This window comes from Ctenopharyngodon idella, chromosome 3, assembly GCF_019924925.1.
Source record: "Ctenopharyngodon idella isolate HZGC_01 chromosome 3, HZGC01, whole genome shotgun sequence".
NCBI classification, from domain to species: Eukaryota; Metazoa; Chordata; class Actinopteri; order Cypriniformes; family Xenocyprididae; genus Ctenopharyngodon; species Ctenopharyngodon idella.
In genome coordinates this window covers 10,720,557-10,735,820 of record NC_067222.1, presented here as the reverse complement: position 1 = coordinate 10,735,820, position 15,264 = coordinate 10,720,557, and the positions used below count along the sequence as shown (strand labels likewise).

Genomic DNA, 15,264 nt, shown 5'->3' with positions numbered 1-15,264 from the left:
AATGAATAAATACGTTAATAATAAGAAACTTTCCTGAGAAAAATAATAATAATAAAGAATTTTTTTTTTTAATAATAATATTAATAATGTCACCTTTCAACAGTTTACAGAGAATAATGATAATAAAATAATAATTTTAAATAATATAACAAATAAATAATATTTTTACCACCTTTTAAAAGTTTCAAGAGAATAAAAATAATGACAATAATAAATAAATAAAAAGAATAAATACCAATGAATAAATAAGTTAATAACAATAATAATAATAAGAAGAAACTTTCCAGAGAAAAATAATGGTAATAATAAAGAATTAATATTTTTTAAATAATAATTATAATAATAATGATAATAATTGTATCACCTTTTAAAAGTTTAAAGAGAATAATGATAAAATAATAACAAAAAATAAATAAATAAATAAATAATATTTTAGCACCTTTTAAATGTTTACAGAGAATAATAATGATAAATAAAAAGAATAAATACCAATGAATAAATAAGTTAATAATAATAATGAGAAACTTTCCAGAGATAAATAATGATAATAAAGAATTAAAAAAAAAAATTAAATAATAATAATTGTATCACCTTTTAAACTTCATCTCACAACCATCAACCACCGCATGTCATCATAGTTAATTCACTGGCATTAAGATCACTGCTCTGTAAAATAGCAGCCTGTAATGCTGGTCTGAGATCAGTTTCTAATGCCATTAACCAACCGCAACCTTATTATCAGTGAGACTGAACGCAGCCTCCAGATCAGCAGTGACGGGTGGCTGGCTTTAACTTCTGAAATCATTATAGGTCAAAACAATGAACATCAGCGTTAAACTTGAGTTTATCAACGTTTCATTCATCTCCACATATTAACCTGTTTATTACACCTGCTCACACTAATTAACATCAATCAGTCCATTAGTAGGTTGAACGTCTCAGACAGCAGCAGAAGAGAAAAAGAGCAGCAGTTAAACAAGAGATAATCAGTCTTACTTCTCAATATTTTGTTTTTATGCAACTGACTTAAATTTTAAAAAAATTGACCGGTCTTGAAGGTAAAAAAATGAGACGACTAACATGTAATGTCTAAGCAGGTTATGCAGCAGACCCCTGAACTCTTGCCCCTAGCCCTGACCTTTGAACTCAAGGTTTAGGAAAAAGATTGAGAGACAATAACATTTCTTCATTGTTTTTTTTTCTTTAATTGAAATGTTTCAATCTAAATGTGTTTTCTTGTGAATATTCTTTTTCATTTACACGTTTTCCCACTTTCCATCCCGCTAGCCTTTTGTAAGGCTGCTTTAACTGTTTCTTAATAACATCAGGCACAGGAAGTGACATCATTTGAGGTTTTCTATAGGTAGTTTGTCACTGAAAACCAGTGACTAACTTCAGCTGTTTATGAACAATCATTTTCTGCTCATGTAAATAATCAAGTCAAGGTTAAGTTGTCTGAAACTAAAACTAAAACCATAAAAAAAAGTTTCTTGAAATAAAATAAACATTAAGTGAAATAAAATGTACAAACCTCAAACATATTTTATTTCAGCTAGTTGACAAAGAAACGTTTCTCATTATTATTTAGTATAACTTGATGTACTACAATTACTAAAACTTATAAAAAAAAAAAAACCCTACTTATAAAAATGAGGAAAAACAACACGATAGACATTTCCGGGTTTCTCAGAAGCGGAAGTTGTCATAGTTGGGTAAACTGTTTTAGCGGTAAATGAGAGACTTAGATAAATATATGTTTTGTGTTTCCATTTGCATAAATAGCAAAATAAAAACTCCACAATAATGTTTTCATGACTTTCAAAAAGATGAAAAAAATAGAGAGCGATTGATAACGGAAGTCAAAAGACTTTTTTTTTTTGTAATTTGATGCAAAGGTAATATAATACAATGTATAGTGTTATAAATCTACATACCTTTATTTAAAATGAAAATATAAAAAACTTTGCAGGATCTACGATATTGATGACCGTTAAAACGCGCCATCACAGTCTGTGAAAAGGGTCTGTCAGGCTACTATAACTTTATAATTAAAAAATAAAAATATTAAAAATTTTAAAATATTAATAAAAACTATAGGGCTAATAACATCTCACTTATACTACAATACTAAAACTGAAATAAAAATGAACAAATAACTATATCTACAAAAACTAAAACTTTTAATTTAGGCCTAGTAAATTAATATTAAAATATAAAAATTAAAACATTCAAAAATGATAAAATATGAATAAAAACTATAACATTACCTCACTTATAGGAGGATAATCAAGTAAGCTAGCTAGTTATGCCGAACTATCGGTATTAGGCTATTAAATAACGGTAGAATCCGTTGAATTTACTGTCCGAAATTAAATAAAGCGCCACCCTGACTAATATCAATTAATAATGTTTAGTAGTGACCAGAGTAGATTTTTAATATACACTTTTATTGAAATATATCCCACTAAATGACAACACTTTATTTTTTAACGTTAACGAGGTAAAAAGGCAGAGCGGGAACGATACGGACAAAAACCTGTCTGATCATCATCACAGACGGTCGATTAACCTCTGCAGAACTTCTGACGGAGAAGGTTCTGGGAGAGAGAGAAGTTTGTGAATACATGCCTGAGGGAGACAGAGCTTATTACTGAGTAAAAGAGAGAGAGAGACAGGCAGAGTGAGACAGGCGTGATGAAACTGATAGTGCAGTATTGTGTGGGTCAGTAACAGAGGCTCATTGTCAGCGTTTACTGCCCCCTGCACTGCTAATTATGAGCTGTTCCCCTCACCCGCGTCTCTCCGTCCATCCATCTCTCTTTCCTTCATCCCCATTCTCCCGAACGCTCCTTCCTGTGTCTGTAGATCATCTCTTTCTCTTCCTGTAGATGTAAACATGCGTCGCTAAATCCGAAGCTCTCCTCTATAGCTAACGATTTAAGTTTTGATAAACGTTCTAGTTCTGTGAGATTATAGGGAAGTCCACACCACAGCTAAATCAATAAAGACACAGAAGAAATATATCTTTGAAATCATTTTCAGAGCGTTTTTTTTAGCTGACAAACGGTTAAAAACATTGACAGCCAATCAGAATCCATCCTGCTTTAAAGCGCGCGAGGATTTAAAGCGGCAGACGCGCTTTTAATAAGAAAGGTCCGTTATGGTCCGTTGGTGTGAATGCTAATATTGTTTTTTACATATTAGCATTCTTAGTGTATGTAGTGTATCATTCCCCCCATCATTTTTGGGTGAACTATCCCTTTAATAGCCTACATTTTGTATTACTTGATAGCTGGTGTGGGTCAGAACCGCTTCAGCGGCGCCATCTGCCTCCAGAACACTGGAACTACAGCACAAACGGGACATTTATTCATTTATCCAAAGCGACTCACAAATGAGTAACGACTACCACAACACAACTCATCTGAACTGAAATTTGATTGAAATTACTGAATACTGATTGAACAATTTTGCAATGTTGACGCTGCTTTTTTTTTTTTTACTACAGTGAATCTGTAGCCTATTGTTAAAAACGCTATTTTTTTCTCTCTGTGTTTTTGTCTTGTTTTACAGTACATTCTTAGGCTTAAATCAAGATTTATCATAAATAAGATAAGAAAAAGTCTTGTTTTCTGAGAAAATGTATCAAAAAGAAGTGAGTTTAAACATAATTCAAAAAGAACAAGATGTGTTTTTGGCTCCATTGGCAGATATTTGATCTTGTTTTAAGCAAAAACTATCAGTTTAATATTCAAGACAATTCATACTAAAATTGGATTATGAAAAAAAAAAAAAAAAAACAATCAACAACATCCAAACAGTAACATATTTGGGACTTAAACACGAATATAAGTGATTACTATAATAGATAAGCCACACAGTTTTGACACTAAATAACAGACTATACTGGACAGAAATGAGACACGTTTGTTGTTCTGTCTGTTATGAGGAGATTCTTTGTGTCACTGGAACTAAACACACACACACAATAACAATCATGACAATGCATCTATAACGCGTTACTCTGAGTGTCTGACGTGTGTGTGACGTAGATCTGGTTTAGTGTCAGTGCTTCTGAAGGTTAAAGGTCATCAGTTATGAGATACCAATGTTCTGCGATCACATTTCACTGCAAATAATCATCTTCACCCAGAACTATATGAAATAAAGCCACTGGAGGACAGTCGTGCGTTCATTTACACACTGGTCTATGGTGAAACACAGCTGCCGAAGCTGCTCCAACAATTCAATTCATTTGTGTAGCGCTCTTCAGAAAATGTTTGTTTCAGTGTTATAGTCTAAGGGAAGTATTCTGTTACAGTCTTAAACTCATAAACCTGATTCCCATGTGAAAAAGAAGTACACTTCAGCATACTTTTACTTAAAAAGAATATAGTGAACCTAGATGCTTTCGGACACTTGATTGCATGTTATTTGCAATGAAATGAAAATGTATTACAGTTTAAATTCATATTAAATCCATTAGCTGAACTTAAGTACATCTTGTAATCCATTATTTATTGTCTTTGAAATAGTTAATTAATGTACTGACATTTATGGTAAACTTGATGTCATTTCTGTTTACATTTACATTCATGCATTTTATGCACAAAGCAAATTATAAAACAGGAACAAAGAGTAAAAAACATTTGTAATATATCTGTTGAAACTTGCATGTCATGTATTTAAATATATTTGTCATTTTGCAGTCATAAAGTTGCAATTTAGTTCATTTTAAATGTATTAACTTTAGATATAATATCAAATAACACATTACAGTAAAAATTAGAGCTATAATCAAGTATTTTACATGTGCTTTAGTATGCTATCAACACATCAAAACAAGTGTACTTCTTTAAAGCACGACAGAAGGTTATTAAAACAATGATTTAAAATGTGCTTTGGTAACTTTACAACAAGGTTTCATTAGTTAGCATTAGTTAATGTATTAATGAACATTATCTAACAATGAGCAATACATTATTTGTTACAGTATTTGTTAACGTTAGTTAATAAAAATCCAGCTGTTCATTGTTTGTTAGTTCACAACTAATGTTAACAAATACAACTTTTGATTTTAATAATGAATTAGTAAATGTTGAAATTAACAAAGATTAATCAATGCTGTAGAAGTATTGTTCACTCTTAGTTTATGTTAACTAATGAAACCTTAATCTAAAGTGCTACCTTACAAAGTATTAAAACTTTTAATTTGACATTATTACTTTCTAAATGTGTGTTAAGAAAGTGCACTCTCTTTAAGTAGCCTTTTATTTCATTAATATTTTTTATTTCATTAATATTATCTGCAAATACAATTTTATTTAAAAAAAAAAAACACTTTAAAGATTTTAAGTGCACTTAAAGTACACTATATCAAAAACAACACATTTGACAACAGTAAGGTTAGATTTTATGAATCTTTCACATCATGTGTGTGTGTGTGTGTGTTTGTCACAGTGATTTCTCATCCTCTCTGTCTTTCATCTCTCTCTCTCTCTCTCTCTCTCTCTCTCTCTCTCTCTCTCTCTCTCTCTCTCTCTCTCTCTTTCATCTGTCCATCCCGTCACCAACAACGACTCCTTTCATTCGGGCATCTCCGCCTCTCCACCGCTGTAATTCAATGTTCCCAGAAAAACACATGATTGGAAAGTCAGTCACTCTTTACTGCCTCACACTCTTCCTCTCGGCCCTTCCACAGTCTTCCTCAAACACACACACACGCACACACTAACACACAAACATGAAGAAACATCAGGAAACATGCTGTACTAATAACTGTAATTTATGTCATTTTCTTGTTAATTTATTATTATTATTATTTTATTCAATTATTGTGTTTATATTTGTACATATGCTGTAGGCCTATGTATATATGTTTAGGTATATGTATATGTCTTATTATTATTATTATTATTATTATTTAATTTATATTTTTATTTGTTTAAAAGTTTAGTTCACCTATTACTTCACTTCAGAATTCAAATTTCCTGATAATGTACTCGTCCCCATGTCATCCAAGATGTTTATGTCTTTCTTTGTTTGGTCAAAAAGAAATTAAGGTTTTTGAGGAAAACATTCCAGGATTTTTCTCCATATAGTGGACTTCACTGTGCAGCTTCAAAGGGCTCTACATGATCCCAGGCGAGGAATAAGGGTCTTATCTAGAGAAACGATTGGTAATTTTCTTAAAAAAAAAAAAATCTATAATTTTTAACCACAAATGCTCGTCTTGCACTGCTCTGCGATGCACCATGCATTATGTAATCACGTTGGAAAGGTCACGTGTGACGCAGGCGTAAGTACCGATACAGTGTTTACAAAGTGAACGTGCAAAGACTAAGTCAAAAAAGGTAAAACAACGATATAAGACGATTTTGAAGTTGGAGGAGAAAATGAGATTGAGTTTTTCACCCTACCGCGGTACTTCCGCCTCCGTCACGCATGACCTTTCCAACGTGATATACGTAATGCTTGGTGCATCACAGAGCAGTGCAAGACGAGCATTTGTGGTTAAAACGTATATAAATTTTTAATTTTTTTTAGAAAATGACCGATTGTTTTGCTAGATTAGACCCTTATTTCTCATCTGGGATCGTGTAGAGCACTTTGAAGCTGCACTGAAACTACAATTTGGACCTTCAACCCATTGAACCCTGTTAAAGGGTTGAAGAAAAATCCTGGAATGTTTTCATCAAAAACCTTAATTTCTTTTCAACTGAAGAAAGAAAGACATGAACATCTGGGATGACATGGGGGTGAGTAAATTATCAGGACATTTTAATTCTGAAGTGAACCAATCTTTTAAAATAAGAAGAAACATCAGGAACATGTAACTGCAATGAGATCAGCATCATGAGAAAGAAACGAAACACTAATGAGATCTCTATCATCACTGCCAAAATATCAGTCGAAACTCTGAGATCTCAATGTGAACTCAAAGATTTCAGGAGAAACATGTTCTTAGATTAAATGTAGCGAATCAGATTGTCTCTGAAATGAGCGCTTTAATCTGTGTGAAGTTTCAGACCGAGACACAAACATCCATCAAGCCCCAATCATTAAGAGACCCTGATGATCATGAGGTTACAGGTTCATTCTGAAGTCAAAAGCTAGTTAGTTACTAAACTTCATGAACTTCACGACATGTCATTCAAACAGGTGCCTCTCCATTGTGAAAGATTTCAAACAATGAACAAAGAACCTAGCAGTTCACTTTCTGAATGGATGATAGGGCTGGGTAAAAAGTATCCAATTCTCTATTTTAATTGATTTTCATTTTTTTATGAACAGATATTGATTCTTAAATCCCAAGAATCAATATTTCAGGCTATTCTGTTTTCAGCAAATTTTCATAGCACGCCTCCCATCCAAACAAATCGCAATAAGCTTTGTGTTACGTTTGTCTCAGATTTCAAAATTATGAAATTCAAACAATAAATACAGTTTTTGCGCTCTTTAAAGTGGCATGACAGATCGCTGTTTAGGTGCCTCAGATCAAGCGAAGCGCACATGAACTGATCATCTCGTCCTCTTTACTAGTTATAGCACCAAATAAACATGAACATAAGAAGGTATGTTGAAACAAACAGTACAACCTACTAAAATGAATTATGTCTCATGTAATTGCTCAGTCAGTGTTTCAACTGCGGAAAGATGTCAATAAAACAGCTTGAGAACAATATGTCACTTAACATCACATTTACCTCAGAAAAGCCATTCAGTGACCATAACTTGTTAGTTAGCCAGAAAACTAACTCTAGAGAGGAGCATTTTGCTAAATATATGCACCATATTCATTCATTTGGCTTGAGAAAGCCAACTTGCTGAAATGCTAATAAACTTCTTCTTCTTCTGACCCTATATTTCTGACTCTAACTCTTCCTAGAGCTTTTAAGCTAGATCCTCCAAACTCAAGTCAGACCTTCAGACTGTTTTGACTGTAATATATATTTTCTAACTGATCCGACTTATGGTTTTCCTAAAAATTAAAATTAAAAATCATAAAAATCCAATAGACTTACATTGACTGTTTGATCTCCAACTGTCAAAATTTCAAATTTAAACTGCCAGAAGCCCTTGATACTCATTTAAGCTTTAAGACATCTATCTATCTATCTATCTATCTATCTATCTGTTTTCTGATAGACTGTATTGCCTTCAAGCTTTACGAATCTTTTGTTTTGAATACGTGGTTCGGAGCATGTATCAAACTGCCAAAGTCACGCCCCCCAGTGGTGAACCATTGAAATTTCGAAACACTTATGACACTTATGAAATCACATGACTTTGGCAGTTTGATACACGCTCCGAACCACTGATTCGAAACAAAAGATTCGTAAAGCTTCAAAGCTTCATGAAGCAGTGTTTTGAAATCGCCCATCACTAGATATTGTTGAATAAAGTCAATATTTTGTTTTTTTGCCGCATAAAAAGTATTCTCGTCACTTCATAACGTTAAGGTTGAACCACTGTAGTCACATGAACTGTTTTAAATATGTATTTAGTAGCTTTCTGGGCATCTGGAAGTGTTAATTATCTTGCTGTCAATGGAGGCCTCACCGAGCCATCGAATTTCATCAAAAATATCTTAATTTGCATTCTGAAGATGAACGAAGGTCTTACAGGTGTGGAACGACATGAGGGTGAGTAATTAATGACAGAATTTTCATTTTTGGGTGAACTAACCCTTTAAAGTCACTGTTTGCTCATCTGTAAATGAGGAACACAAAGGCACCTGTTTGGTTAAACGACCCGCATACAGTTTCTGAGACTTTCGATCTCAGGTTTCTACTGAACTACTTTAGCTGCATTCATGCAAGGGGGTTTAAAGTATAAGGAGGCGAGAGAAACATGTTGTTCCCGCAGGCCTGTGAATGATGTGAGGTCACATGATCAGAGAGGCCTGGTCATGAGCGCTTGACAGCCGCCATCTGTTTGATCTCACAGAGAAACACAGTGATCTGCACAATCACTTTAAAGATCTGCCTCATTATGAGTCGTGTTCACTTATCAGTCATCACTAGTGCTCATACCGATCAAACCTTCAGTCTTAAAGTTCAGTGTGTTTGTTGTCCTGCTGCTCAAATAAAGTGTGTTTATGTGTTTATGAGGAGAGTGTGCTGCTACTCAGTGATCAGACGCACCATTTTCACCTGCTGGACCAGAAAACAGCTGAAAAAATCCCACCGGGACAAATATACAGATAGCATCACCCTAGCAACCATCCAGAACACCCTAGAAACTGTATAGCAGCAACATCCTAGCAATGGCATTACAAATTCTTGCCAAAATTCTTTGTGTTAGATTTTTTATTATAATATCTCTGCTGGTGAAGGAAAGACTGACAGCTCCAGATCAGATCTTCATGTTTATCAATCCATGAGGTGATTTCAGTGAAGTTCTGTAATAAAACTCATTTGACAGAGTCACAGTTTGACGATTTCTGCTCTCATCACAGAAACCGATCAGCAGGAACGGGGCATGAGAAACCGACAGCAGAGTCTGAGAAACTTCTGCATCCTAGCTGAAGCTTCTCAATCCGCCGTGACCTCAGAAATCAAGAGGAGCGTCACGAGGCCCGCAGCAGCCCGAGGGCAGAGGGGTTTACGAGCCCGTCCTGAGAACGGAGAGACACACACAGAAAGAGTCTTTTGTCGTCTGAATTCTTCTGCATCGTTTTCTGCATTTCATCAGCTGTGACTCAAACTCACCCACAAATCTCATTCCTTCCCTCTCCATCCATCTATCCATCCATCACTGACTATGTGTGTGTGTATGTGTGTGTGATGTTTGTTCACCACAATAACACACAAACATACATAAAAACAAAAACATTTTATCAGGTAAACTAAAATGTGCTTCAAGCGGAAACAAATATCAACAGGTTTTATACAACGACTGGATCAACCTGACTGCATTAAGTTAAAGGGATCTGAAAGAAGTATGCTAATGAATGAAAGAAAACACAATGCAAATAGAAAAACACAAGCAAATTAAGAAAACATAATCAGTTTGACAACACATGTGCCGCAAATATTTACAATGCAACAAAATACAGAAATGTGCTGCAAATACTCACAATGCAACCAAATACAGAAACACACTGCAAATACTCACAACACTACCAAATACAGAAACATGCTGCAAATACTCACAACACAACTAAATACAGAAACGCACTGCAAATACTCAACGCAAAGAAATCAAGAAACGCACTGCGAATGCTCACAACTAAATACAGAAACGCGCCTGCAAATACTCACAACGCAACCAAACAGAAACACGCTGTAAATACTCATAACACAACCAAACATGCTGCAAATACTCACAACACAACTAAATACAGAAACGTGCTGCAAATACTCAACGGAAATAAATCAAGAAATGCGCTGCAAATACAACTAAATACAGAAATGCGCTGCAAATACTCACAACGCAGCCAAACAGAAACACACTGTAAATACTCATAACACAACCAAACATGCTGCAAATACTCACAATGCAACCAAATACAGAAACTTGCTGCAAATACTCACAACACAACTAAATACAGAAACGCACCTCAAATACTCAACGCAAAGAAATCAAGAAACGCGCTGCAAATACTCACAACCAAATAGAGAAACATGCTTCAAATACTCACAACACAACCAAACAGAAACACGCTGTAAATACTCACAACGCAACCAAATACAGAAACACACTGCAAATACTCACAATGCAACCAAATACAGAAACACGCTGTAAATACTCACAACACAACCAAATACAGAAACACACTGCAAATACTCACAATGCAACCAAATACAGAAACACGCTGCAAATACTCACAACACAACCAAATACAGAAACACATTGCAAATACTCACAATGCAACCAAATACAGAAACACTCTGCAAATACTTATAACACAACCAAATACAGAAACGTACTGCAAATACTCATAACGCAACCAAATAGAGAAACATGCTTCAAATACTCACAACACAACCAAACAGAAACACGCTGTAAATACTCACAACGCAACCAAATACAGAAACACACTGCAAATACTCACAATGCAACCAAATACAGAAACATGCTTCAAATACTCACAACACAACCAAATACAGAAACACACTGCAAATAGCACAGATCACAACAAAAATGTTTTAAGGGGACCACAACAAGTGATGAACCTGGCTGGGACATGCTTATTGTTCAATGTCTACTTGTCAGTGGTGTTTTGTCGATGACCTGAAAGGTGAGTTTTTTTATATATTTTATCATCCTGCTTGTATGTTTGTTGTATTTGCAGCACGTGTTGTCAAACTGATTAAGATGTTTTCTTAATTTGCTGGTGTTTTTTCTATTTGCATTTTTTTTCAGTTGTTGCAAGCCACCATAGATATCATATATATACAGTATCTCACAGAAGTGAATACACGCTTCACATTTTTGTAAATATTTTATTATATCTTTTTTCTACACTGAAGAAATGACACTTTGCTACAATGTAATGTAGTGAGTGTACAGCTTGTATAACAGTGTAATTTTGCTGTCACCTCAAAATAACTCAACACACAGCCATTAATGTCTAAACTGCTGGCCACAAAAGTGAGTACACCCCTAAGTGAAAATGTCCAAATTGGGCCCAAAGTGTCAATATTTTGTGTGGCCACCATTATTTTCCAGCACTGCCTTAACCCTCTTGGGCATGGAGTTCACCAGAGCTTCACAGGTTGCCACTGGAGTCCTCTTCCACTCCTCCATGACAACATCACGGAGCTGGTGGATGTTAGAGACCTTGCGCTCCTCCACCTTCCGTTTGAGGATGCCCCACAGATGCTCAATAGGGTTTAGGTACCCTCAGCTTCTTTAGGCAGTGGTCGTCTTGGAGGTGTGTTTGGGGTCTTTATCATGTTGGAATACTGCCCTGCAGCCCAGTCTCCAAAGGGAGGGGATCATGCTCTGCTTCAGTATGTCACAGTACATGTTGGCATTCATGGTTCCCTCAATGAACTGTAGCTCCCCAGCTCGCCCAATTAGCCATTTTCTCTCCCCGGTGTCATGTGACTCGTTAGTGTTACAAGGTCTCAGGTGTGAATGGGGAGCAGGTGTGTTAAATTTGGTGTTATCGCTCTCACTCTCTCATACTGGTCACTGGAAGTTCAACATGGCACCTCATGGCAAAGAACTCTCTGAGGATCTGAAAAAAAAGAATTGTTGCTCTACATAAAGATGGCGTAGGCTATAAGAAGATTGCCAAGACACTGAAACTGATCTGCAGCACAGTGGCCAAGACCATACAGCGGTTTAACAGGACAGGTTCCACTCAGAACAGGCCTCACCATGGTCGACCAAAGAAGTTGAGTGCACGTGCTCAGCATCGTATCCAGAGGTTGTGTTTGGGAAATAGACGTATGAATGTCCCCAACATTGCTGCAGAGGTTGAAGGGGTGGGGTGTCAGCCTGTCAGTGCTCAGACCATACGCCGCACACTGCATCAAATTGGTCTGCATGGCTGTCCCAGAAGGAAGCCTCTTCTAAAGATGATGCACAAGAAAGCCCGCAAACAGTTTGCTGAAGACAAGCAGACTAAGGACATGGATTACTGGAACCATGTCCTGTGGTCTGATGAGACCAAGATAAACTTATTTGGTTCAGATGGTGTCAAGCGTGTGTGGCGGCAACCAGGTGAGGAGTACAAAGACAAATGTGTCTTGCCTACAGTCAAGCATGGTGGTGGCAGTGTCATGGCCTGAGGCTGCATGAGTGCTGCCGGCACTGGGGAGCTACAGTTCATTGAGGGAACCATGAATGCCAACATGTACTGTGACATACTGAAGCAGAGCATGATCCCCTCCCTTCAGAGACTGGACCGCAGGGCAGAACTCCAACATGATAACGACCCCAAAGATGACCACTCCAAGATGGACACCTCCAAGATGACCACTGCCTTGCTAAAGAAGCTGAGGGTACCTAAACCTTATTGAGCATCTGTGGGGCATCCTCAAACGGAAGGTGGAGGAGCGCAAGGTCTCTAACGTCCACCAGCTCCTTGATGTCGTCATGGAGGAGTGGAAGAGGACTCCAGTGGCAACCTGTGAAGCTCTGGTGAACTCCATGCCCAAGAGGGTTAAGGCAGTGCTGGAAAATAATGGTGGCCACACAAAATATTGACACTTTGGGCCCAATTTGGACATTTTCATATAGGGGTGTACTCACTTTTGTGGCCAGCGGTTTAGACATTAATGGCTGTGTGTTGAGTTATTTTGAGGGGACAGCAAATTTACACTGTTATACAAGCTGTACACTCACTACCTTACATTATAGCAAAGTGTCATTTCTTCAGTGTTGTCACATGAAAAGATATAATAAAATATTTAAAAAAAATGTGAGGGGTGTACTCTCTTCTGTGAGATACTATATATATATATATATATATATATATATATATCACAAAAAAAATTATGTCTTAATGCATGTATTCACATGGGAATCATGATCTCAGGAAACAATGTATCAAACTCAAATGTCACATTTATTATTGACTAGAATCATGAGGAATCAAACTTTCCTTCATCTTTTGAAACTACAGAGTTTGGTGAGCTCTGCTTTGGATTTATTGGATAAAATTGTCTCATAAATCAATAAATGTAAATGTACTACGTAAAATGCTGTAACATTAAATCCAAACTCCAAACTCAAATTGAATCCACCCAGAACATTTAATGAATCTTATAGACGAGTCCTACTCGAAAGAAGTTGATAATGTCAGCAGGTGTGTTTTTCCAAACCTGTATGACTTATTTCTTCAATGAAACACAAAGGTCTGTGAGAAAGTGAGCAAAAATTTCAGTGAATCCTCTCTGTTGTAGCTCTTCAATTTCATTTTCATTGAGTTCAGATATTTTGTGTCAAGACACATCTTGGCAGGTTTGCTGTCAATCATCATTTCCCATGTTAATACACTGGAAGAAACACCAGCTGTGGTTTTGCATTTTGCAAGTTAAGCATTTTTAAACTGAATTAAATTAAAAAAGACACGATAATATCACTCACATGACACATAATGAGGTCATGTGACAACAATACAGCGGGATGCTAATTGAAGCGTTTAGCACGGAGTAATTCTCACTGCACCGTGACTCACACTTTTTGCTAAACGTCAACAGAACAATGCCATATTTGATTAGTGAAATATATCTTGTTGAGTTGTTTATATGGCGAGCACACCCAGCTAAGACAAAAATATACTCTAAGAACGTTTTGCTACCATTCCCATAAAGTTATAAAAAAGTTATTTCTGAATGTTCTCTGAATGTTTCTGAATCAAGTGATACAATGTTCTAAGAACATTTTGTTAACATTTTGAGAACATTATTAAAGACCAGATAACATTGAACGAACGTTCTATTGACGTTGCTGGAAGAAAGTTTGTTCAGAACTTTGCCAGAACGTTTTTAGAATGTTCCCTACTAGCAGAGATATTGCTTGAGAAGGATTTACGCATACCTGGAAACCAGGTAACCAATTCTCTCTCTCTCTCACCCTCCTCCTCCACCCCAAACCCCCATTAAACCCTCTGAAACCCCATATCAGCTTCCTTTAGATGTTTCTCCAACACAATTGGGGTAACTGGACTCTTGGCGGAGGCAGTCGGTGCAGATATGAAGTGACCACACAATGGTGCATTCATGCTGCCCTCTCTCTCTCTCTCTCCATCCATTCTTCCCCAGCTGCAGAGGAATCCTGTCCAACTTTTTGCCCCCCACCACACAACTGCCACCCGTCCACCAGCAGAAAGAGAGAAAACACAAAAGCAGGATTCATCCCATAGAGACGGGGAGCCATTTAAGCGTTACGCAGCTGCATCGATTTATTAAAAGATGGGTGGAGAGGGAGAGATAGAGGGGGGTCAGCAGGGGTCACGGACCCCCAGACTCTGAAGATGATGATGACATGTTAATGAGCGTCAAGCATTAATATTCAGCAGAGAGTGGGAGAATGTACAGAATGGAGGGATTGATGAGAAAAAGAGAGAAAAAATTCAAAAAGCTCATATGATGAATTAAAGTTAGTATGTGTATTTCAGTCCATGTTTATTTGTATAGCGCTTTTATCACATATAGATTTGAAACAGAAGTGCATGTTTCAAATGTTACGTTCAAGATGCGTGTTGATTGTAACATTTGAAATATGATTGTAACATCTGAAATGTCTTTATTCTTTTCATGTATTATGTTTACATTCGTTCATTTCGCAAATGTGTTTGTCCAG

General features: G+C 36.3%; 1 protein-coding gene; it reads left to right on the top strand.

The window, feature by feature from the left end:
- Positions 1–15,264, top strand: part of LOC127509878 (gastrula zinc finger protein XlCGF52.1-like) — a 298,674-nt gene that overhangs the window by 129,279 nt on the left and 154,131 nt on the right.